This window comes from Lissotriton helveticus, chromosome 1_1 (genome assembly GCF_964261635.1).
Source record: "Lissotriton helveticus chromosome 1_1, aLisHel1.1, whole genome shotgun sequence".
NCBI lineage: Eukaryota > Metazoa > Chordata > Amphibia > Caudata > Salamandridae > Lissotriton > Lissotriton helveticus.
Genome location: NC_136057.1, coordinates 1,039,945,189 through 1,039,969,146, shown reverse-complemented (window position 1 = coordinate 1,039,969,146; position 23,958 = coordinate 1,039,945,189). Strand labels below are relative to the sequence as shown.

Sequence of the window (23,958 nt, the reverse complement as noted above, 5' to 3'; positions counted from 1 at the left end):
TCACTTTAAATGCAAAGAAGTCACAACTGCAGCCCCTACAGATGTTAACCTTTGTGGGAGCCTCACTGGACACTCAAGAGTGCAAAGCATTCTTGTCTCAGGAACGTCAGGACAAACTCCCCCAGACAGGCTATAGTGTATTGGGGCAGGGAGGGCTGAATGAAATGAGACACTGCCTGGGGCACACAAGGTGTCCCATGCATAGGCCAGTTCAAACCGGTGCTGGGGCACTGCAGCCCCAGCTCTGGCGTGAAACTGGACAAAGGGAAAGGGGTGTAACCACCCCCTTCCTGGGTCCCACCCATAGGAAGGACCTAGCAGGTAATCCAGCCCCTAAATTTGGTATATAGGTAGGAGCTGAGTCCCAAGACTTTAGATTTATCCTGGCTAAAACTGTGATACGAATCTCTGGACCTTCGACATCCTACTCGACGTAGAAGACTGAAAAATCTCCCTTGTGGTCAAGGAGTGACCACCCTGCACAATCAGGCACCATCGAGCGATCAATGGTTTGCTTTGTTGACGCTCCTGTTGGAGCCCGAGCACAGAGCCTGACAAGACCCGGACTTCCAGACTTCCTTCAGCCCGATCCACAGCCACAGCAAAGCTGAGACCCGTGGAGGCGACGCAAGACGTTGGACCGGCCATCTTGGAAAGCCAGCGAATTGCTTTCCGTGCAACTTCTGAGGCACCCTGGAAGTTGTGCATTGGGGATTGAGAAGCCCCAGCCCCGAGCACCAACTGCACCAAAGATCTGCCCTCCACACTCCACGAGTTCTGCGTGGGGCCCTTCTGCATTTTCCTGCTTGACGCGTCTGTCCGGTCACTTGCCTGTTGGCTAGTGGCCTCTGTGACGACGAAACCTTTGATTTACAACGCTGGTCTGGTTGCTCCAGACTGGCCCTTGCTCCCCTGAAAAGGAGCAGCCCATCAGACCTTGCTGGTCTGATTAAGAAGCCATCTTCCTTTTCTGCGTGGGTTGCCTTTGCCAAGGCTTGTTGACTCCAATCCGGAAGCCGACACCGCCGACAGTGAGATCCTTCACGGGACAGTCCGTGCCCAGCTCCTGGTCGTCATCGACACCTCCTGGTCCACGTGGCTGCAGAGACCAGCTTCACGACATCACCTGATCGCATCCCGACATCGCCTGGTTCCTTCCTGGTTCCATCCTGGTCACTGGCTAGTGACCCAGACTCTGTCCCCTCTGCTTTCAGGTACTCTTCATCCTCGATCCGCCCTTGGATCCACCCGGACACTTCTCTCCTGGTCGCCTGCAGCATCTTTCTCCAAGGCTCCATAGGAATCAGCGACGAAACCCGATACCCTTTGACACCTATGCACCCGCTTCCTGTGGGTGAGGTAACGCCAGTATTTCGGTACTCCTGTGGGTATTGACTATCCTAGTGTCCTAGTTTCAAGTAGCTTTTTCCTAGTCCATTCGGAAGTGTCCTAAAAGAACTAGTTTCCAATTCTTTCGTTCCCATTCTAACTCTATGGTAACTTGCGGGCGTGTAAAGACACTGCATGCGCATCCCGTGGGCCTCCTGCTCTCTATCCATTGGTAGTACAGTGTAGCCCTAGCGATTCTCCAGGCCCTAGGCCTTTCCTTTGTTCGTGGTGTGGTTCTTATACCACTATTTTAGTATATGGTTCGAAGTGCCCCTAGGGCATTACTGTATTTTGTGCAACTTATTGTATTTTGATTAAGTATCTTGTTATGTGCTGGTGCCTCTGACCTCATAAAGAGTTCAGAGGATTGTGTTAGAAATAAATACATATATATTTTGATATACAACCTGTGTGGTGTCCTTTCACTTGGTATTAAGTGCCCTCTTGAGTTTAGCCTAAGACTGCTTTGTCCATGCTACCACTAGGATAGCTGGTCTATAAGGTTGACTTTACAACCATCACCATAAGGGTTGTTTGGACTGGTGCAAGGTGCTCACTAGAATAGTGAACATCATATACCAGGCCAACTTCTCACACCATCTTCACTACCTCCAGAGTCAAGGCCGATGGTCTCATCAGTATCGACAGAAACACATCAACAGTCTCGAATTAAGAGCCATTTTCCTTTCTCTGCAAGCGTTCCTTCAGAGAATTGCAAATTCTTCAGTGCTGGTGCGTACGGACAATACCACCAGCATGTTTTACATCAACAAGCAAGGGGGAACGAGATCTCTATCTCTATCGAAGGAAGCTCAAGAGATGTGGGAGTGGATTATAGAACAGGGCATAACACTCAGAGCGGAGCATGTAAAGGGGGTTAAACATTCTTTAGCCGACAACCTCAGCAGATCCCTCGCAGGTTGCCACGAATGAGAGCTGGAACAGGAACAGGATCTTCCGAAGTTGGGGCACACCAACTCTGGATCTGTTTGCGACACAGCAGAACAGCAAATGCCTGTACTTCGTCAGCAGATTTCCTCAACGGGGGTCAAGAGGGAATGCCCTGTCCGTGAGATGGTCAGGAATCTATGCATACGCTTTTCCCCCGATACCGTTAATACCAAGGATTCTGCAGAAGATGAAGAGAGGACATTGCACTCTTCTCCTCATTGCTCCTCGCTGGCCGAGGCAGTATTGGTTCCAGGAACTGCTCCTGCTATCTCAACAACCTCCAATTGGTCTCAAGCCAACACTTTCCATGCTGTCAAGGGAAGGAGGTCAGATTCTGCACCCGGACCCGCATTCGCTGCACTTGCACGCCTGGCTCCTGACTTCTTAGAGTTTAAAGATCTCCAAATCTCTGAAGACTGTAGAGCAATTCTGTCTCAAGCCCGTGCTCAGAGTACTATCCGAACGTATCGTTTCAAATGGAAACGCTTCTGTTGTTGGTGCGAAGCTAATAATATCCATCCTCTTCAAGCTCCACCTGTGGACATCCTACTTTACTTACTTTCGCTGGCCAAGGCGGGTCTAGTATTCTCTTCTATTAAGGTACATCTTGCCGCCATATCCTGATTCAGGAGAAGTTCGAACAAGCCTTCACTATGTTCTTCTTCACTGATAAAGCAATTTCTGAAAGGATTGTTTAGAGCCTTTCCTCCAATACTACTTCCACCTCCCGAATGGGATCTCAATATTGCCTTATCCCAATTGATGAGAAGACCTTTCGAGCCTATTCATAGAGCTGAATCGAAATTCTTAACCTGGAAAGTGGCTATTTTACTAGCTCTCACTTCAGCCCGGAGGGTTAGTGAAATTCAGGCTTTCACCATTTCAGAACCTTTCCTCCATTTCTCGAAAGACTATGTCACATTGAGAACAAATCCAAGATTCATTCCTAAAGTACCGTCTCAATTTCATTTAAACCAGCCGGTAAAATTAAAGACTTTTTTCCCGGATCCTGTCACACCGGCAGAAAAGGCCCTACATTCCCTGGATGTGAAGCGTTGTCTAAAGTTCTATCTACAGAAAATTAAAGACATAAGAAAATCTAATCAGTTGTTCATTGCTTATGGTCAAGTTGCGCTGGGACAAGCTGTGACGAAAGCAACGATAGCCAGGTGGTTATCTTCAGTAATACAATTCTGTCACGAAAAGGCTAACAAGCCTTTAACCAGAAAGGTAAAAGCACATTCTACCAGAATGATGTCGGGGTCGACAGCCTTATTTGCTGGGGTCACGCTGGAGGACATTTGCCGAGCTGCTACGTGGAAGAGTGTCCATACCTTCACAAAGCATTATTGCTTGCAGTCGGCATCACAGGATGATACAGCAGTGGGACAAGTGGTGCTGCAGCATCTTCTTCATTAGGGTTAGACTTTTAAAGGTCTCTCACATTAGATCCATATCATAAGAGTATGCATAAAACACTGTAATGTTTTGCTTGTCAAATGCTGTTTTTAGGTTTCGCCCTGGGCGTTGCAACTGCGTAGCAGTTGCTCCGCCCACGGCGAAATCTCATGATCCTACATATGGGGCTTTGGTTCCGCCTCTGTCTCCCATTGGTTAGCTCCATAAATGGAGGCTAGCCATTGGGAGACAGAGGCTGTCAATCACGCTTTCCCCTGAAAACGCGATTAGGGGGCGTTTCTCTGTCTTTTTTTAAGTCCCGCCCCTTTGTCCTGGGCCGCGCTGTCATTGGCTGCCGGGCCGGGACACCCCCGTGACGTCATTCCCCGGGCCGCGCTGTGATTGGCTGGCCGGCCCGGGACCTGACTTGTTTTTATTTACCTTGCGTTTTGTAAGACAATATTCACGATCGCTCAGTTAAATGTCTATACAAGAAGAATGTTGCTTGCATTGAGAATATACCCAATTCCAGCTAGCACCTCCACTTTACACCTTCTTTTAAGAGCCCGTGAAATACAGAAAAGAGTTAATACAAAGAGCTCTCCGCCATTTTGAAACGCTACCGACTCGCAGCAGTCCATAAAGATCGGTATTGTGTGGCAGAAAGGACGGAGTCTGCACACAAGTGTAACTCACACAAAGGTAAGGGTTTAACAGTCACAGCTTTCGCAGATAGCTGCAAGACACTTGCAATCAGATGGTCTTAATCTTGGACGAGATGTGCCACTGACAGCTTGAAGCGCAAATCAGGCGGAGCCAGGGGTTGGCAGTTGGCCAATGGGTACTTTTAACCCGGTGCACGTGACAGTTGGAGTCCAAGATGTGACGCTCTCTTGCGCATGCAGCACAGAGTACAGCCCATTAGGCTCCTGGCGGAATAGTCTATGTTCCCATTGTACAACATAGAATTAAATATTTTTAGAGTGGTTAAATGAATTATATCAGAGCTTTGGTCTCTCTCATCCAAGTACTGTGCGTACACGAAAATGTCTATGGAATCTAAAATTATTCTGTAGGCTCCTTTTTGTTCATTGTATATGAAAAATGCTAGTTGAGAAGCAGGCGCCCGACTAGCTCAGTCGGTAGAGCATGAGACTCTTAATCTCAGGGTCGTGGGTTCGAGCCCCACGTTGGGCCCATTACATTTTTAAATTCATTTTACTTTTTATTACTTTAGATAGTATGCTTAAGGCACAATACATTGAAAAAGCGCTGTTTCGTATTAAATATTTTGTATACATTATTTTTATGGTGTATTAGTGAAAACGTTGCTTTGCCCGTGTTTTATTTCGTACAGTATTTTTATGGTATGCTACACTGCTGAAAACGTTTACTTTGCAGTTAAATCGTGGTCCTTCTAGCGAACTAAAATACAGGCGATCGGTTTAGTATATAATAAAACAAATATATTCAGAAAAGATTACGACAACGAGGCTGTGCTGCATTTATAGTCAAATCACACTTAGATTCAGTATTAAATCCTAGAAAATACAAACCGGGATCTTCTAGGTTTGTCTCCTATTTTAGAAAAAAATAGTCTAGTGTCCACTTGTTTACGTTTTACAATTCTGGAACAAGGGTGGTTAAACGTTAAAAGGAATGTGTGTTACATTGCAATTATTCCTGTGTTTGCTCTAATAATCATTCAGAAATGATTTAGACAACTCTGAAATACTTTATGGGATTTCTTAGCATTTTCTGTTTTAGAGTAAGTTTCAGAAGGGACAACATTCCAGACTCCACTGCTGTTCTTTCTCATTATGTTTTTCGACCTGAGTTTATAAATACTCGTCAGCCCAATAAAAACAAGCATTGGCATAGCCAATAGGTCTCGTTTATTTTTACAGCGACCGACTACAAGTATTTGTGTCTTGTCCGGGTAGATGGTAAGAGAATTTGCTGCACTATATTCCTGTAGTCTGCTCAATGCTCATTGGATGCCACTTTGGTGTGGTCCATAATAACTATATTGTCCGCATATTGAAGAATATGAAGGGGTCTATGCCTTTGACGAGGAGGAGCAAGACAACTGGTAGTCAGGGCTTTTCCCAGATTGGCCGTGTATAGGTTGAAAAGTAGTGGTGCCAACACACAGCTTTGTTTCAGACCCGGTGGTCGATATTTTTTTCGATATTGACATCAGACCTGTTTTCACTTGGACCCAGGTTTCAGAGTAAAGCAAGATTATGGCATTTAAAAAGGGAGAGGGAATACCCCAGCTTGCTAGTTTCTTCCACAGGGTCTGTCTGTTAACTTTATCAAATGCCAAAGTGAAGTCAATAAAACAGTAAAAAAAGTGGCGGTTGGTTGTTCTGTATAGCTTGGTGGCAAAGGGCAGATAAAGCTATGATGTTATCAGTGGTCGCTGCATCCCCGCAGAACCCTGTTCGAAAGAAGGGTAGCAGCTCTATTTCTTCGGCCCAGCTTTTCAGCTTTTTCAGTAAAATTTGAGCATATGCCTTTACCTCTAAATCTAGCTCGGCTATAAGGCAGTAGTTGATTGGTTTTCGAGGGTTCCATTTTTAAGAACCGGGCATAGAGTGGAGCATCTCCAGGCATCGGGGACTTGGCCCATTGAATAGGCCGAGTTGAAAAGCGGTGTTAGGAGAGCCGCCCAATCTTCTGGGGCACATTTACAATCCTGCTGAGAGACCATTTGGGCCTGGGTCTCCACCCCCCTCCATTAGTGTTACAATTCGAGCAGATGAGGTTAAATCTTGGTATTGTTCCACTCTGTTTCATTTATATTATTATGTACAAAAAACAGGCCTGTGACGTGGTTCTCCCAAACCATTGCCCGGACTGCGTTTTCCCTTGACCTCCGTGGTGAATTTGTTATTTACGTACCTCCAAAAACGAGCTAGTGATCTTTCTTTAACCCCTTCAGTGCTAATGACAAGGGTAACTCGTCATGTAGGGCCCATTGATTTCAATGGAAAGTCAATGGACCTACATGCATACCCCTTAGCAGCCAAGTGGTTAAGCATCTCAAATATTTGTATTCACTTCTCCTCTTGAAGTATGAATTTGAGCTCCCAGATCACTTTGAGGGCTTCCCTTGCAACTTTTACTACCTGAAGATTTCTGCTCGTTGGATTCAGTTTGTACATACGGGTGGTCCTCCTTAAGTTCTTCCATGAAGGGTTAATGAACCGTTTCGGCAAGTGTGTTTGTGGGTAATTTTGCACTGGATGTGTGTGGTTTAAACGACCCCAGCTTCCCGAGACAGATTCTAGCAGATCTTTGGTCAAATTGTCCCATTGCATTAGGAGCTGTTTGCCTGGTCGATTCTTCTGCCTGTTCTTTCCGTCACCAAACCATTTGACCAACTGTGGCGAGTAAAAAGGTCGCCATTTGATTCTTCTGACTAATGCCAGTGTTTCAGCTCCAGTTGAGATGCCTAACCCCTAGCCTTTGTCTGCTGTCTGATGGTTTAAATCCAGGTTTATAACTAGAGCATTATGATCACTCTCATCTCGGTTTTTTTAATCTCAAAACTTTGTAGATGTTTTGCCAAGGGGCCAGGCATACAAATATAATCGATTACTGAAATATTTTTTAATGTGGGACATGTTGTGTTCTTGGCTTGTGTCAATGCCTGGTCTGCAGATTTTAAGTGGCATGAGGAAAGTAGCTTGCTGAATTGTTGTCGATCCTTGCTAGTTTGTTCAACTGTAAGATGTCTGTTGAGGACCTTGGTGTTAAAATCTCCTCCCATCACCACTTCCTGAGAGGGATGGGATTCCAGGATTTCTTTTATACTTGAGCACCAGGAATCCATGGCTCATGCTCCTGAGGTTTTTGGAGGGTTGAAGTAACAGTTAATTATGAGCAAAGAGGCGGCCTTCTGACCAAGTCTTGCTCCCTTACAGATACAACTTGCAGACCCTCGTGGGTTTGGGAGAATGCAGACGGGTTGTATGATGTTTCTACGCATTCCGTTGCAATGCATGCCTTTTCCACGCATGCGTTACAACGCGAATGCCACTACCACGAGTATGCTTTACAACGAAAATGCCTTTACCACGCATAGTTATTCAACGATTTTCGTTGTATAATTATGCATGATAATTGCATTTTCATTGTAAGTGCGTTTTTCGATCCCTGCCCCAATTCCTTATATGTCCCCTAAAATTATTTATACTTTGTATATTTAAAAAAAATACTCCCTGTTTTTCATTGATGGACTTCTCCGTCTTCAATGTTTTGTGGTCCCTTTTCTATTTTTTTGGTAAAGGCAGTACGTAGAGGCACGTACGTTATGACGTCGTTAGTAAGACTGGCTTATTTCAAGAAGGACGAAAGGTAAAAATCAACGTCTTTATTGTAAGAGTCCCCCCAAGCTCCTCAGGCCCCTTTTTAGGTTTCGCCTGCCGTTTACTGCGCAAGCAGTATCGCGCAGGCGAAAACTTTTGTAAACAGTATGGAGCTTAATCCCGCCTCTGTCTTCCATTGGCTAGCTCCATAAATGGAGGCTAGCCATTGGAAGACAGATCTGCCCGTCATTGCCGGGGCAGATTCGTGGGCGTTCCCGCGATTTTTACTCATCCCACCCCTTTAACGTCGTCATTGCGGCGGGGGGCGGTTCCTATTTTTTTTTTTTTGGACGCCGTGTTTTTATTATCATTTGCCGCCGGAAGATGTCCAGGTGAGTGCGTCCTTGTTTCTTTCTCAACCCTCTTTGCCTGTTTGCCTCCGTTATTATGCATGTCCCCCTCCCGCTGTCCGTGTGTGCCCGTTCCCGCCTCCCCCTTCCGCTGTCCGTGTGTGCCCGTTCCCGCCCCCTCCCGCTGTCCGTGTTTGCCCGTTCCCGCACCCCCCCTCCCGTTGTTCTTGTTGTGGCATGTCCTCACAATCAAGAGTTTGAGTGTGCGTTCGGCTGTGTGTTGAAAGTGTTTCACTCCAGCGACGATCCTTTGAGGGTGTTGCCTCGTCACCTGCTCCTCTCTGTAAATCAGCGCCATGTCAAGTGAGCGGTGATTGATGAACCTGCACGTCTCATGGTTGTTAAAGATTCGTGGTTTTTAGAGTTTTGTTAACATTGTTACTTCTCTTAGCTTTGCACGAGCAGAGGTTGAGTAGTTTCCTAGTATGCTACAATTAATTTGGTTGTTGGGTTTGGTGTACACAGCTTTGGGGTTGTACTTGTGAAACAAGGCGTATGATTTACTCGATTCTCACATCAGTAATGGCAGAGAGAGATGCATGTGAGTGAGCCTTTATACTCGCTCAAAAAGAGCTAGAATGTATAACATGTATAAAAAGTTTTGTTGCAAGTACTGCAGTCTCTTTAAATATTTACATATGATTAGAATATTTAGCGCAGATGGCGTGAAACAACACGCATTTTGACTGAGTGCTATTTGGTAAGGGAAGGTAGGCCGGGAAAGCACAAAGGAATGCTTTTGCCAATTAAAATGTTCCTTGAAAGGCCCCAATAAAATGGTCGGTGCCCGGGTACATTGCTTTTCACTTCGTTTCATAATGAGCAGGAAAACTTGAAACCTTGACGCAAACTTTGTATAGTGATCTTAATCTATTCTCTAAAGGTATTAGGGGAAAGACAAGGTAGATTTAAGCTCCTGAATCGGGCCTGCCATTGGTCGAGCGACGGGTGGGCAGGCAGATGCATGCGCTGTGCCGAGCCCATTGCCGCTGCTCGCCATTGACAGAGTAGCCTTTCAGAGTCAATGAGCCCCTTCAATGCTGGCTTGTCAAGGCTACGACTTCATAGACCTGAGAGGGGGTTTGAGAGGTCAGCCCCTTTCACGTCCGCTGTGCTGCAAATGAACTTTAATGCTTAAACAACTATTGGAATTTTTATGTCTGCTTCTTGTTCTTTTTTCTTCACAGAGTCATTGACGAGACATTCAGTGCTTTTTAAATTGGAAGTTGCATTGTGCTAGAGACCTCGTACAGATTTACGGAGGGCTGAAAGCAGTTAGATCATGTTCTTTTCATGGTGCGATTAGAATCAAATCGATTTCCCTTCAGCCTTCAGATGGCAATTTTAACAAAGCTCAGGGGCTAGATAAGGGACACAACGACTGAACTGACTGTTAATTACACTCCGCAGCCTTATTTTCTTTTGATTTGGAGCTGACTGGCAACTAAATTAACAAAAAGTGTGACCATAACTGCTGCCCTATTTTCATCTAAAAGGAGAACAGTCTCTAAAAGACTGTCTTCACAAAGGAACAAGTAAAGGCTGCGCATCATTGTTGCAAGGGCAGGGCATCTTTTTCAGAGCAAACTGTATAGTGGCAGAACCCCTGCACTGTTAATGTACTACCTAAGCACTGTATAGTGCCAGCAGCCGTTGTGCAAACATTAAGTCCCCCCGCACTGCATGGTGTCAGCGTCCTTTCACCATTACTACAGTATCACCTTTACTCTGTGATCCCAGAACCCATTCACCATTAGTGGCTTAGTGGCTTCCCCCACTGCACTGCATGGTGCCAGTGCCCCAACACCAGTATCACACTGCCCCTGCACTATATGATGCCGTGGTGGCTGCCACATCACTCCACTTGCCTCATGTAACTTAACGTCTGCTTTTGTAATTTGTTCACTCGTAATCTTCTCATGTATCATTTCTGTTTCTATTGTGAAGCGCTGGATTTAGCAGTGTCACTGTTGTGTTATAGAACTAGTCTGCAAGTAATTGCTGTCTGCTGAGCTCATCCAGTAGGGTACAATAGGTCTCACATTTGCGAGAGATTAAGCTATTCGCAATGTAAATGACAATGCCATTTATTTATCTGTTTTCAGAACCAACACATAAATAAAAATGTTGTCATTTACAATGCCAATAGCTCTAACTTTTGCAAAGGCGAAACCGTTGCATTGTAAATGCTTGTTTAATATGAGATGTGTTATCTGAATATAATTCTTTCTTTTTAGAAGGTTTTCTGCATTTATGTATATTTACATTTCTAGTGCTCTATAACCTTCCGGATGAGTGGGGGATATATGGAATTACGCTTTGTCTCCCACCTTCCGCAAATGACTGATGTAAGTTTACTGCTTGCTATTCTGATTCAGGCATGTGAATCTATGAAAGATACCCCAATACTGGATAAGAAAACAAGTTACTTACCTGTAACTACGGTTATCCAGTATTGGTATCTTTCATAGATTCACATGCACCCACCCTCCTCCCCGGCAGAACAGTTCTATATTAGGGATACGTACTTCTCACTTGTGCTGGGGAAATCTGAGGAGAACTGCCTCTGCTGGGAAGGTTCTTGAGGGTGCTGACAGCTGATTGGCTGGGACTACTTTCAGTTCTTTTCTTATAATGAGGTAGAAAGGCTTCCAAGTTGTGGGCCTTTTAGGGCCTATAGTCTTGTCAGCCTACTACAAATTTATTCTAAGGCACTGCTTTTGTATATTTTATTACCGTGGGACTCCCGCCTCGGCGACGGGGAATGATTCAGGCATGTGAATCTATGAAAGATACCAATACTGGATAACTGTAGTTACAGGTAAGTAACTGTTTTCTTCTTGTTTGTACTACAGACTTAAAGGGGAGTAAGGGTTGACAGGACGGGCTCTTCTGTGACGTTCCTCAGTGTTTTCCCATTGTGTCATCGGGCAGGCCGGCAAGCACCATAGCGCACAATGAGACGCTGGAAAGGTGAGACTGTTTCACAGCATCGTGACACTGGATATAGTAGCTGGTCTCTGTTTAAGAGCAGACAAAGCTGCAGTGCTGCTCCCAATGCAGAGAAGCACTTTGACTGGCACGCAGCCTTCTAATCCGTGCTTAATTTCACCTGGCACTTATTTTCTTCACAGATACTTACTGTGTGCAAGAGAATCAGGGTTTGTATTCGGCGCGCTAACGTTTAATTGAATTGGCTGCAGGCATCTGAGCAGGACTTTGGACAGCTCACAAATTAAGCACTACTTCTAACCATTGTCTCCGTCTCTGCACTCATAGTAGTTGCATCGGTACCCTTGCCCCACAACCCTCCACCCAAATAATACACAGACAAGTATGTTTGGGAATAAAAAGTTGCAGGTTTATTTGTGATACAAATAACAGAGCGGGTTAACTGACAGGCGACCCCTCCACCCCGCAACCCCTTGTTGCAGGGCGCCTGAAGTAGAGCCAAAGAAGCAGACACTAGTGGCCCTGGCCACGTGTCGACCGGGGAGGCAAGCCTCCCCCCGGTGGACCTATCGTCCACCTGCCCCGCCCACCTCTGAACAAGGGAGAGTCAACTCACACCTTGCCCAGCTAGGAGGGGCGTTATTAGCAAACCCCCGGTTGCTCAGGTTACAACCGCCCTAAGGACTAACGGGGTGCCGTTGAACCAAGTCCCCAAGAAGGGCCCCTTGGCTATGTATGACTCAGTATGGTGCCTCTCGCACTGTGGCTTCAGGTCCTGTTCCTGCGCCTGTCCTGTATGGGGGTCGCCTTGTAACTCCTCCTGCAACCTGGAAGACAAAGACATCATTACTATTCCCCCCTCCCCACTTCCCCCCTTCCATCGGGTGAGCGGTAGGGAGGGGAGTGAATTTGCGGGCCTCGCGTCCGGCGTCGTGGGGGGAAGTGAGGGAGCGGAGGGGGCTCGGGGCCTGAGACTGGGCTGGCGGGGACAGCCGGGAGCGACCAACGGGGACAAGGAGCAGCGGCAAAGAGGGCGCCAAGGAGGACGTGCGCCCCATATAGTCAGCAAAGAAAGGGGGGTGGCCTGTATGTCCGGCCCCGCCCACCCACCCTCCCCGAGGCGGGCCTGCGGTTCCCTGCGCACTACTACGGGGTTTTCCCTCCTATGGGGTCCCCTGCAGGGACCGCGGGCCTCCCGCATAGTAGTTGCATCGGTACCCTTGCCCCACAACCCTCCACCCAAATAATACACAGACAAGTATGTTTGGGAATAAAAAGTTGCAGGTTTATTTGTGATACAAATAACAGAGCGGGTTAACTGACAGGCGACCCCTCCACCCCGCAACCCCTTGTTGCAGGGCGCCTGAAGTAGAGCCAAAGAAGCAGACACTAGTGGCCCTGGCCACGTGTCGACCGGGGAGGCAAGCCTCCCCCCGGTGGACCTATCGTCCACCTGCCCCGCCCACCTCTGAACAAGGGAGAGTCAACTCACACCTTGCCCAGCTAGGAGGGGCGTTATTAGCAAACCCCCGGTTGCTCAGGTTACAACCGCCCTAAGGACTAACAGGGTGCCGTTGAACCAAGTCCCCAAGAAGGGCCCCTTGGCTATGTATGACTCAGTATGGTGCCTCTCGCACTGTGGCTTCAGGTCCTGTTCCTGCGCCTGTCCTGTATGGGGGTCGCCTTCCCTTTTTTCCACAGCCCTGGGCGTGGCACCCGCTGCGCCCAGAGCCCCCACTACCTAGCCTTTAGTTCCCTCTCTATCTACGTCCGGCTCTTTCTAGCGCTTCCCCCAATTCTAAGAGGAAAATCGCCATCCCCACTTGGACTTTAGTTAGCTTTTTATCCGCATCCTGATGTTTCTAGTGCTTCCCAGTTGCGCATGGATGCGTGTAAGCGCATGCGAGCAACCTCCTGTGTTCCTGGTAGCTCGCCCCTTTACATATGGGGCCAGGAGTCATTCCAGACCATCAGAGGCACGTGATCCCAGTTCACTGCTCAGTGCGCTGAGTCCGGTGCGCGGCAGCGGTCTACCCTCTTTCGCCGGCATGCCTCAACTTAAATTTGAAAGGGGGCTGAAGCTAAGACAAGGGCATTGGGACGGAGGTGGTGGGGCACACCGCCTGTCCAGTTATAACTGGCCCTGGTATGTTTCCTAACCCAAAGCCCTTGAAGCATGAAAACGGCCTTCTAAATTGCTGACACCCATGTCAAGCCAAAACTCTCCAGGTTGCATGGGGCCTCGCTGTATCATCTCACCTCTGCTGCGGATAACCATCTGTGCTAAGAGCCTTGATGATTGGATATCAAGGTCGTCCCCCTGTCCCACTTGGTTGCATGAACTCATTGCAAGAAGCTCACCGCCTACTTAAATGGAGAACTCCAACGTCAACTGCAGTCCGTTTATTTCTTCTAACTAGCCAGCGTCTGTGGCGCCCTAAGTCTGCGGCAACCCTTCGTTGCACAGGTTTGCACCGCCCTAAGGACACCTGTCCCGCAGCTCTCCTAATGATGAGTCCCTTGAGGGTGCTGCTCTGCCTGCACGGGGGCAATAGCTCAATCACCCAGGAGCTCTGGCAGGGTTGGGCTACCAACATCCTATAGCTTAACTAGTTTACTGTGTACCTGAGCATCCCGTCAGGGCTAATGTAAGTTGGTGGTTGTTCCCCCAATTGGCACGCAGGTAAAGTATTATGTGCTCTCACCCTGTCCTCCAGGTGTGATCTAGGGCAGCAGGCTATGACACCCATAGGTGACTTTGAGCTTAGAGGTAATTCGCCTCAATTATCGCATGGAAGCTGTCTGGGATGCTGGGGTGGTTCTATGTGAACCGGCGGGTGTGCTTTCTGTTGTATTGACCCGGACCGTGTCCTGCCTCTAGCATTCTGGGTAAATCTTATAATAAATCTGTTATCCGTCAGCGCGCCAAGTGATAGGACCTTCCTGTGCGATTTACTAGAGGAAACTGAATCTGTTGTGTCTTTTGCGTTGCTTTCGTTTTAACGGAAGTTTACCCCCAGATCATATAGATGTCTTCTGGTCTATATTGTTTGCAGATCAGGGCACCGTGAGGTGTGCCCGCAAAATCTGGCATGACTACCGCGACTCTGTTAGGCTGTTAATACTGCGTCGCTCTTAGTAACGGTGACACTACCAGGATCCCTGCAATTTGGCCCGGTAAACCCGGAGATCTTTACATTCCCAGACATAACGTTAGGAGTGCCTTAATTCACCCAAGTTCACTGTTGATAACCGTTTGGCAGAGAAAGAGTCGAGCATGTCTACATCAACGCTCACGAATGGAGTCAGTATACGTGGACCCTTGCATGGACGGAATAACTTATATACCATGCCGGCTGCTGATGCCCATTATAATGCATCACAACATATGACCGAAAGCGGAAACACCATTATATATAACTTAGCTAAAGCAAGTGTAGAAGTATACACAGCATAAAAGGGATGATCACTATTCTAAAATAAATTGCTTATAAACCCGCCCTTGTCAATTTACCACTGCACGGCACTACAACTAACAGATGCAACTGTTAAACGGCCCGATGAACTCAGTTCATCAGCATCGCTATGATGAAGGTACAGGCAGGTGCTGCAGGGATTTCAACTGTACGGTGATACTGCCTACCTGGGAGCCGAAGATGGTCATTATGTAATGTAATTTACTGACTGCATCCGAGGCAAAGTAACGTGCGACAGGAAGGGAAGTTCTGAAGTGTTCAATTACTTAATTCAATAGGAATAACATAAGGCAATGCGCACGTGTGATGACACGGCAGCCCTAAGTCTAATACGAGGACCAGGGAAGAAATGTAGATTGTGGGGGGATCTACAACCCAGTTTTGAGTCACAAAGATATACCCCTCAATGTCGGTGGTGGAGTCTAACTCCTCGAGGTGCAACGGAGTACACATCTCCGGCCTGTGGCGGCGTCTCCGCAAAGGCATGGGAGCGCTCCCCCCATGGCTGGCAGTAACTGACAATAACCCAATGACATCACCTGCTGCTGCAGCTTGGCAGGCAGGCGGGGCAGGGCAGCTCACAGATGAGATGAGGAGAAGTAATTCGCCCTCTCCACGGGGTGGGGAACCCATCCAGGCTCCTACTGCGTGTTCGAGCCCCGAATAAGCACAAAGGTATTGTAGCATTGCGAGTGGCGATGAGGTACCAGGTGCTTCCTGCTTCCTGTTCGGGCTAAGACAGATGACAGAGGAAGACGCGAGGGAGACGCGGCTATAAGGGTAGTTTGCTGTTCACAGCAGTGCAAGGACTTCCATGTGCAAGCCCTTGAGCGAGAGTAGAGGGCGCACCTCGTGCCAGCCCCAACCCCATCTCATGTCCACGCGCTATCTCATGCAGTAAACTATGACGTCGCGACTGGAGAACAGCCTGGAGCAGCCGCATCACTGCTGTTCGGGAAATTTAGAAACATTTCTCATATATTTGGAAGTGTGCCACCGTCAGTTGTGAAGCGCCAATATTACTTTAACTAGCAAGATGTGCATTAAAACCCAAAGGCACCCGCACATTAATCGGTACTATTCCCCAGCCCGTTCGACGTTATGATATTTGAAAATTGGAATAAACGGCCCGAAAGTGCATTACCGCATTCTTATTTGCCACTGTAGACCTCCTATGGAGAGCTAACGCCTAAACGGCTTCAAGGTCATTGCATTTCTTGAAGCACGTGCGTCCAACCCGGGGGGTTTCCCGACTGGGTGTATGCAATTCAAGCAGCGGACCTCGTCCACCGCGAGAATCAAAACACCGCTCAAGTTCCGCTGTGGGTAACACCGCTCAAGTTCCGCTGTGAGTCCTCTGAGGACACGTGGAAACTACTGAGATAAATTATGCGTTCATTCCAATCTGTAATGAGATTCCATCTTGTCTATGGGCAGGATGTGCAGGTATAGTTAAATACAATCTTTATAGCTAGCAAAGTCCAGAGTGGATTCCTACTCTGACGGGCCTAATTAAAAGTATCTGTTTTGAGGAGCTCGTTCCATAACGTCTCCCTCTGCAAACATGAATGGCCGCACCAGCCGATCCCTTGATACATTATGTAATATTGTACATCTTTGCAGCCCAGAAGAAGTCGAGGGGTGCTTCCCAGGACGAACGTGTGTTGAATGGCAAACTTTCCGGCTTAAAGAGGAACACTCAATTACAACTGCACTTTCTTTGCATAATGTATGCCCTCTTGAGTTCTGTGAAAATTTACGTATCATGTCGCCATAAGCACTGTAATTTCCGTGTGCATGGCTTGCAGTGGCAGTAGTTGCCCATGAATATGTAAGGCCAGATGAAGTAATGTGTCCTTCCTGATAGCAGGAGATGTTAGGGGCCTGATCTGCCTAGACCATTGAGTCTCTTTAAAGTTAACCAGGGGTTGCAGTACTACCCCCACTGATGAAGTCAATTTGGTACATTCAGGAGGTGAAGCTGCTACCCCCAGTCTACTCTTTCGTTCTACCTGCACCGCTCCTGATATCCGTGGTCTCGGGGCTTGATCCCAACGGATATCATTCTTTGAGATGCCTGTTCGAGGCCTATGTTAGCATCCAAGTCTTAATAGCAGTGAGCAGCAACTTGTGTATTTGGCTGATCATGGTATTATAGTTGACATAATACATAATGTATGCATGCTACTAACTTCTTTAAAAGCAATTTCGCCAATCTTGAGGACCAACAACACATTCCCATTGGGTAAATGAGAAACCACTCCAGTCTCGCTCACTTATACACCGACATTTGAGCCTGAGTTTACCAACTGGAGTTGGCTGTGCTCGAACTCCCAACCTTTCAGTTAGTAACCGACACTGAAACGACGGCGTCACAGAGGCTGGAAATTACGCCAATAGAAATTAATCTCCTTTCTCAATCCCCTTTCTTGTGTGAGTTCAAACGGGCCCTGCAATTGACGCCTCTAAAAGTGAAACTCCGGGGTTTTTGGTCGCATGTTCGCCATGAACCTTTGCATTTGCCTCGGTATGTATTCCAGTGGTTACGACACTTTCCACTGTAAGCGTTAAAAGTTGATTCACTGTCTATGTTGCAACCTAAATTCTTATCATGTAAATCCCCCTCTTATTCGCGTGTCCTCCTGATGCGCAACCTAAATTGATCGTCGCAAGGCTAATAACAGCTCCCGAAACTTCTCGCCCCCTCGTGACCACGAAGGGTGCAACGACCTGAACTAATCCGAGGCTAAATGGGGGAGGAGGCTCAGTCCCCCGATACAGTCGCAGCCAGGACACCGGGGGGTGGCACCAAAGGGGGCCTTATCTTTAAATGCGCGTTGGTGGCCCAGCCAGCTCAGCGCTCTTCCACGTCTTCAAGTAAACATGGATCCTTAGCCTGCCGCACAGGCGTGTTGGGGGGGGGTCGCCGAGCCCACGAGGAAGGGCTACGGCATGGATGCCAGGGAATGCGGGCACAGTGCTGTCAGGATGTAAGCAGCCGCTGCCTGCGGTCCCCAACCTTGCCCTCCCCCACCCTTGTCCTGCTCCTCTACCTCTAACAGACACACCCTCCAGTAGCAGGCATGTGCAAAGCAAAATTGCACGCCCACTGCTTGCGGCGTGTTGATGTTAAACAGCTGCATGTGTATAGTTACCACGGAATTGTTGTCAGTTTATCGACCTCAGGAGGATGAAAGTGAATTGGCCCTGCCGCAATTCGAAGCGGTGAACCAAATTCGTGGAGTGGAGGTAGAAGCAGTCCAGGGAGAACTAGGGGTGGCGGTCATCTAAGGGGCTGGGACTCGTATCTGGCTTGTCCGGAGCGAGGCTGTGCTACCTGGAGCCTGATGCCCCTTGACCAGATGGTGCCCCTGACCAGATGACCACAGTCAGAGCAGCGCGGTCCCATCTCCAGCCCCACGCTGATTGCTGACCACCGCGAATCCACAGAGACGCACACAGCTGCCCATCTGACCCCCACGCCCCCGGCACACCGACGGTGCCATTTGCGAAGTGCCGAGACGCCCCGACCCTCCCCCTGGGTGGGAGCAGAGACTGCGGCAACCCCAGCGAGGAGCAGCAGTAGCCGGAGCTGTCCCAGCAGTGAGAGTCAGGACACGGACCTCACCAACGTTTGGCTTTACTTTTGCTGCCTTTCGGGCCTCGCGTCCGGCATCCTTGTATGCTCCAATAATTCAGCTGGTCTCCTATTCAGGAAGGTTTATACAGCAGCAATTCCCAGGTGGTGATCAATGTTAGAATATAAAGAGACCACATCTATTGTAACCAGGTACATGCCATCCTCCCATTTAACATCTGATATATTATTTAAGACATGCTTAGTGTCTTGTATATGTGAGGGCAAACCATGAACATATGTGAGGGCAAACCATGAACATACAGTCTCATAAATATATCTATATACTCCGAGATCCTTTCAGTAGGGAAGCTGGTTACATTAGATGTGGTCTCTTTATATTCTAACATTGATCACCACCTGGGAATTGCTGCTGTAGAAACCTTCCTGAATAGGAGACCAGCTGAATTATTGGAGCATACAAGGATGCTACTTGAGATGACAGAGATTGTTCTTAAAAAGGAATGTTTTTGTATTCAACCGTAAATGGTATAGGCAATGCCTTGGGACCGCGATGGGTTCCAGATTCGCTCCGTCTTTTGCTAACCTCTTTATGGGGTGGTTTGAGGCGGAGTGGATCTGGGGCCGTCGTGGTCGCTTATGGGTTGAACATATTCAATACTGGGGTCGGTTTATTGACGACTGCCTGATGATCTGGACTGGAACCCTTGATCAATTGAAAGGTTTCTTTGCATTTATTAATGACAATGACGTAAATCTACGATTTACTACACAATTTGATGTGAACTGAATTACTTTTCTTGATGTAGAGCCTTACATCCAAGACATGAGACTTTGCTCTAGAATGTTTCGCAAAGAAACTAGCTGCAACTCAATATTGCATGCAACTAGCTGTCACCCCAATTGCCAGATTAGATCAATACCTTACGGTGGGATGGTAAGGGCCAGGAGGACCTGTTCTGAGGATGTGGAATTTCATTTGAATATACATGATATGGCTAGAAGATTTGAAGCCGTAGGGTATGATAAGGGTGTAATAGATAAGGCTAGGAAGCGGGCATGTAGCCTCAAACGCTCAGAAACCCTTGCACCAAAAAAGCATATTGATAAAAAAGAACAAAAGGTGCGTTTGGTTACTCACTTTAATATAGCATCAAATCAGTTGTATTCGATTCTTAACAGACATTGGCATCTGCTAAAAGCAGATGGGGATCTGATGCAATTTATCAGTGAGAGACCCTCTATTACTTTTAAAAAGGGTAAAACTTTGGCTAATGACTGAAGCCCCAGCTATCCAGTCAAAACAAAGAGAATTTGGTTACCAGGTAACACAAGAGGTTTTCAGAAGTGTGGACGTTGCAATTCTTGCAGATGGGCCCGTAAAAAAGTCCTGAGCTTCATTTACAATGGTTCAGAAACCTATGAAATAGATAGTTTTATAAATTGTGAAACCACATTTGTGGTTTATGTAATATCATGTACATGTGGACAAATCTATGTGGGCAGTACGATAAGGAGGTTAAGAGACAGGAAGATTGAACACTATCGAGCCTGGAAAAATGGAGACACAAGGTACCCCATAGCTGCACACTATATACAAAATGAGAAGAAACATGAACATCAGTTTACATATCATGGAATAGAACAGGTTACACAGGACCCCAGAGGGGGTGATAGACTTCTGAAACTCAGGCGTAGAGAGGTGATCTGGATTATGAAACTTAAAGCGGTAGAGATGGGTCTGAACATTGACAATGAGTACCAATTTTTTCTTGGACAAGAATGAGAGCAACGATGTACCACTCATGCATAAGTAGATGATTATACTGGTATGGGGACTAAGAGTACATTAGATGTTTTAAAACTATTAACTGGCAGCGGATGTGTCTGAGACATTAGCCTTAGATCAAGAGGATGATGTTTAGAATTAGATTATACATGCCTGTAAACTTGGTAAATACTCATAGTATAGCAAGCGAGCTTTGTAGAATGTATTGTAAAGATTATAATGCTATAGAGTGTACAATGCTTGGGCAATGGATCACAAAGTGTTTAGACTGTAGGCATACTGGCATATACATACACAACTCATTTCTGTACTTTCCCTTTCATACACTAAGATTTGGTGCATACATCCCAACTACAAGCTTTGGGCTTGAGGGTGTTTTCTATTCTATTCACGCCCTGTTTTCAATGTGGAATTTTCGTTTTTTCAATTCTAATACTTTGTGGCAGTGCAATAATAAGAGGAGAACATGTAATAGTGTTGTTAGTGACCACGAGTTACTTAACAGTCCACTAGGACTTTAATGTGAATAGAGGTGATGTTTGGCGTATTAATGAGCATTTAGTTACGCCCTGTACGAAGCTTTGTTCAAAGCAGCACGAATGTTATATGAGGAGTGGGTATCGTGCCAGACTCAAGATACACCACTATAAGATGGCGGCTACTGTTCACGTTTTGTTTTTTTAATGTGGATATTGCGTTTTCTTATTAGTAATATCTAGTTAGTATAATAATAATTTTCGTAGGATAACTTGTAATAGAGATACTGACTAGGATATTAATCCGAATAGAGGAGATGTTCGGCGTAATACTGAATGAGAAGACACGCCTCGTGCGAAGCTTTGTACACAATAGTACGAAAGGAATATGGGTAGGAGAATTTGCAGCTAAGGTGGACTAGATGTATAAATTGTTTACATATAATGTGGTAATATGAGAAGGATATTAGGAGTGGGTATCGAGATAAATTTATGATACACCACTACAAGATGGCGGCCGCTTCTAAAAGGTAGAAAAGGACATTTCAATATGGCGCGGGTGCGGGACGCCAAAGGAATCGGTGAGGATATTTACCGAGGAGCAAGGTGTGTACTTAGTGATTGTACTTTTTTCTTGGAAATAGGTATAAGTACAGTTTGTGGTCCTTATGTGTGTTGTAATTTTGGTTATTTAGAGATACAGGATCGAGGAGGTGGAGGTCTAAGATACAATTTCATGAACGTGCTTGGTGAGTTAATAAAACTTTAGGTTAATTATGGAGTTGAAAAGTACGAAAAATGTAGAGTCAAAAATAGAGACTCGTTCTATGTTGTTACAGGAAATTATTTCACTACTAAAGGGAAACTGACCTCCGTATCGATAGATATTCGAGTGGATGGTGAGTACAATTGGCAGTTTGAGGTTTATATTGGGGTTTCTATGAATTTAGACTAAGACGATTTACCAATGTTATTTATACAGGAGAAGCGAAACAGAATAAGGAGTGGAAATTCGTGTGAGATTTGACAGAACCTGAGGTGAGCGATCATTCGGATGGGTTATGTATGCATTAAAGTGACAGTAACTAATGTGAGATGCCTATTTGAATTTTAGGCAGCACAATGTTATGGACAAACCATTAGGATAGAGGAGTTTGAAAACTAAGAGCTACTGCCGATGGTAAGCGCTACCTACTGATAATGGGGTTTTGTGAGTAAAAACTATTTTGAAATGGTTGATATTAAAACGATAACCATTTTGATCATAGTGGCGGTGACTGGAATTATATAGAATATTGAAGAGACAAGATTCATTTGGTTAACTTGGATAACCCTTACGCCTATTGGTGAGTGTAATTGGACATTTGAGTTATACAAGATGAGGGGTTGGTAAGAACGGACGTGAGGTACTTTTTGCAGATAAATGTAAGAGTAAGGAATGTGTAGGAGACCATAGAGGATTAAAGAGGAGTCCGTAGTTTATTTTTTAAAAATTGTTCTCTTAGATTGAAAGCTGGAGATAACCTACGGATTGGATTGGCTGAGTGGAAATCTTGGATAATTAGGTGATTACTTATTGTATTAAATTAAGTAGGTTACACACTCCTCTGGCACGGTACAAAGGGGACCTATTTTTACACTGTAGGTGAGAACCTTATTCTGGACTGGCATTTTTTTTTCCTTACTTTCTTCTGTTTAGAATTGCACACGGTGCAGTGCTTTTACTTTGGTGTAGGTGATTGGGACTATACTCACCTTCAAAATTATGCCATATGCAGATCGTGTTATAATTATGGGTACTGTTTATTTGGTTACAGCCCTGAGGAAGTCAATGTGCTGTATTGGGGCACGACGAAACACGTGTTGGCTGATGTACTTTAAACGTTGTTTATCAGAAGAACAAATAAATACTGAAGAATAAATACTGAAGAACTTTAACCTTGATTGGAGAATTTGGACATTATATTATCTATAAGACTGTAGTAGTGGCACTTGTTACTTAACTTGTGTATGTTTGAAAATGTATTAGTATCTTCTACGTATTGCCATCACAGCTCATCGTCCATCACATCGTCTATCAACCCCCTATTGTTTTCATTGTTCACTGCCATCACACCCCATTGACTTGCTTGGGATTCTTTGCAACAGCTAGACTTGTAGCAACTTGTGGTTGCATCTGAGAATCCCTCGCCTTTAACAAAGGGAGGGCAACTGCGCGATTGCACCTGTAGTATTACATGATGAACCATGCTAAGGTTTCCTCTCTTAAGCAATGCATCTGGAACAGTGTTCTCAGTCACTGCTGTGATGCGCAGTAAATGACAGTATGCAATACGTTTTCTCGCATGTCAAAGAGATACTTGAATTGAGTGCTTCCCCTAATTGATTAAGGAATCCTAATGCTGTGCACAGGAGAAAACATGTTTAACATGCACATGGAAGTCTTTCTTCATCCTGTAGCTGCTGTTCAGAGTTTGCAATGCAATAGGTCTCGTATTAATGAAAGTTTGAGCTATTGACGTTGCAAATAATGTTTGTTAGATTTTTTTTACAAATATCTCAGCAGTAACTTAAGTAAGGTAGCAGTACCTTATGTGGCTAATAGCGGTCCCTTTACAACTCCACAGGGACACCTCGTAACAGTCTGTGGTACTGCACCCTTTTCTTGCTTAGTAGATTTTATTTTATAACTTATTCTACTGCTGGGGTATTTTTTTTATAAGAAAAAAATCCTAATAAACATTATCATTTGCAACGCCAATAGCTCATACTTTCAGTAATGTGAGACCTATTGCATTGTATAATGCATTTTCTCTCTGTAAATAGAATGACTGCCTGGCCCCATATCTCTGTTGCTGCCCCTTCACTTCCCACCCAGACAGGCTGCAAGAGCCATGCTCGAGAGCTGGCACTGACCTGTGAATGAGGCATTCCTATGGTGATTTATAATGTAATGCACCTTCCTGCACCTCGTAAGCACCAGAACCACACATGTACTCGAGGGGCAGCCATGCAGAGAATGTGAACATGCACTTGTGTTCCTCACATTGCAATAGTTTCACCATAGAGACTGTTTAACCCTGTGGTTTGTGTATATGTTTTTGTGTTGGTACATCTGTGTATATGTTTGTGTGTGCGTGTTTGTGCACGCACTTGTATCTGTGTGTGTGTATGTGTACTTGTGGCTGTGTATGTTTGTGTGT

General features: G+C 46.0%; 1 protein-coding gene and 1 non-coding gene across 3 annotated transcripts in view; both read left to right on the top strand.

Moving 5' to 3' along the window:
* SBF1 (SET binding factor 1) overlaps nt 1-23,958 on the top strand; it is a 1,592,200-nt gene that overhangs the window by 917,494 nt on the left and 650,748 nt on the right. The window lies entirely within an intron of this gene.
* On the top strand, nt 4,863-4,935 carry TRNAK-CUU (transfer RNA lysine (anticodon CUU)). Its single transcript has one exon. It is a non-coding gene; the product is annotated as a tRNA-Lys (tRNA).